Source organism: Salvia hispanica, chromosome 6, assembly GCF_023119035.1.
Source record: "Salvia hispanica cultivar TCC Black 2014 chromosome 6, UniMelb_Shisp_WGS_1.0, whole genome shotgun sequence".
Classification (NCBI taxonomy): Eukaryota; Viridiplantae; Streptophyta; class Magnoliopsida; order Lamiales; family Lamiaceae; genus Salvia; species Salvia hispanica.
In genome coordinates, this window is record NC_062970.1 from 33,931,689 (window position 1) to 33,933,843 (window position 2,155).

A 2,155-nucleotide genomic window follows, 5' to 3' on the forward strand; every position below is an offset into this window, starting at 1 on the left:
TAGGTCTAGGAGTCTGTGTTAAGTTAGAGTCTAAAGAGTCGGTCGAGGGATAACCTTGCTTTGAAATTCGCCTTATTCTTTTTTCTTATCTTTATACTTGAGGACAAGTATGGTTTTAGTGTGAGCAGTTTGATAAGGCTAATTTCATGCATCAGTTATGTAGTGAAAAATATACTGGGTCTAACACAGTTTTTAAGCCAGGTGTGTGACGGAATCACTAGATCTATGAAAAGTCGGAGGAAACGGACTAGCGAAGGAAATGAAGGAAAGTGAGCAGAACTGTAGGGAAAAGAATGGCTAGAAGAAGGGAGTCAATAGCTCAGTGCAACAAAGACTATCTATACCTCGCTGGGCCCACTTCAACGCCTATACATAAAGGAGCATGCATCACACGCCATATACGATTTTCGCTCTTAGCTCACACACTAAAACACACACTTGGGAAATGGGAGTTCTGGGGTAGTTTAGGGTTCTAAGGGGTTCATCTTCCGAGAAAGTCAGTCGTAACACCGTCCTTGCGAAGGGCGAAGAAACAATCTACTTACATTCTGTTTTTATTGCACTTTATTTCGTTCGAACTTCACGTTTTGGAAGTCGATTTGGTTGTGGCTACTTACCGATTTATCTATGCATTCAGTTTCTGTCATGATGGTATTTATCTTGTGTTGATCTACGTTGATTCTGTTTTGTTTGAAGTTTTATTTCGGCAGTTGCATGTCAATCTCTGTTTTGGTCAATTCTGTGCTTGATCTGGAGAATTCGGCTGTGGATCTGTGTTGTTGTTGTTGATCGGAGGTTGTTTGGCGATTTTGTAGTTATGAGTATGTTTTTGGTCGGTTTTGTGTCGGATGCTTGGATCTGGAGTGGATTTAGCATCCGAGGTTGGATCTGAACAGGGGATTCAAGTTGTGCATGGATTTCGGACTCTTTCGCTCTTTTTGCAATTTACTCCGTCTAGTAGCCGTAGATCTGTTTAGTTTTTAATTGTTCTTCGTTAAAAAGTGGTTTCAAATATTATAAAACATATCACGGTTGCCTATGTTAAATAAGATTTTGATGAAAATATCTTATTTGAGTGAGTTCGGAAAATACCAAACAAAATGCAAAGTTCGTGATATTATATACCAATTTCAAAGTTCATGGGAAATACCAAATTTTAGGCAAAGTTCATGGTTTTAGAGACAAATTTCCCTTATACTAACAGGACATGGACCCCAAAAATCCATTAACTCTACTTTTACTATTTTTTTTTTCATTTTTCTCACTTTACTCATTTTTTTTCCCTTTTTCTTACTTTACCAATTCTTCTTACTTACTTTACTAATTGTGCATTAAAACTCGTGGCATTTCAAATATTTATATTTTTTTGAATATGGAGGGATTATCATATTGCGCTTTCACATAAATAAAATTAAGTTGGTGAAATAAATTGAGGTTCCAACGGTCCTCGTTACATGTAAGACTAAACTATTGTACTAGAATTTTTCTGTGTCTTGACAATCATGAATGAGGGGACACAATTGATGTACAAGTCAGTATTCACTATTCAGTAACACACCGTAAACAAAATTGTTCACAATTAAAAATTAATATAAACATACCGGCATATCATTATCTGCATTTATTTAGCTAGTAACGTTTAATGTTCGTAGCGTGGCTATCCATGCTCCACAAGATTTCGGATTAGATACTATGTCCCATTATTAATTGTGTTTCATCTGTAAATTTATTACTAATACTCACTGCTCATATGATTGACTTTTTTTTTAGCCATTGTTTTGAAAAATAATAATAAATTATTAAAATGGTTAAAAATTAAAGTAAGAGTGGGAATAATGTGAAGATGACTTCCACTACGTTATTCTTTCATTTACTTTATTCGCAAAACACGCGCTGAATACTAGTCAATCTCTTGAACTTGGACGGAGCAAATATGATTTTTAATGAATATACTCCCTTTATTGGATATGCATATTATAATAAAATAAACCCTAATTATAATTTATTGCTACTAATATCCAGCGATTCGATTCTTTGTCACCAGCAAATATGGTAGTTCGCCAAGTTTATATAGATCGGTATAAATTATGATAATGAAAGAAGCACCTACCAAATCTCCTCATTTTATTGTTTGAAATATTCATATCAAACCCCG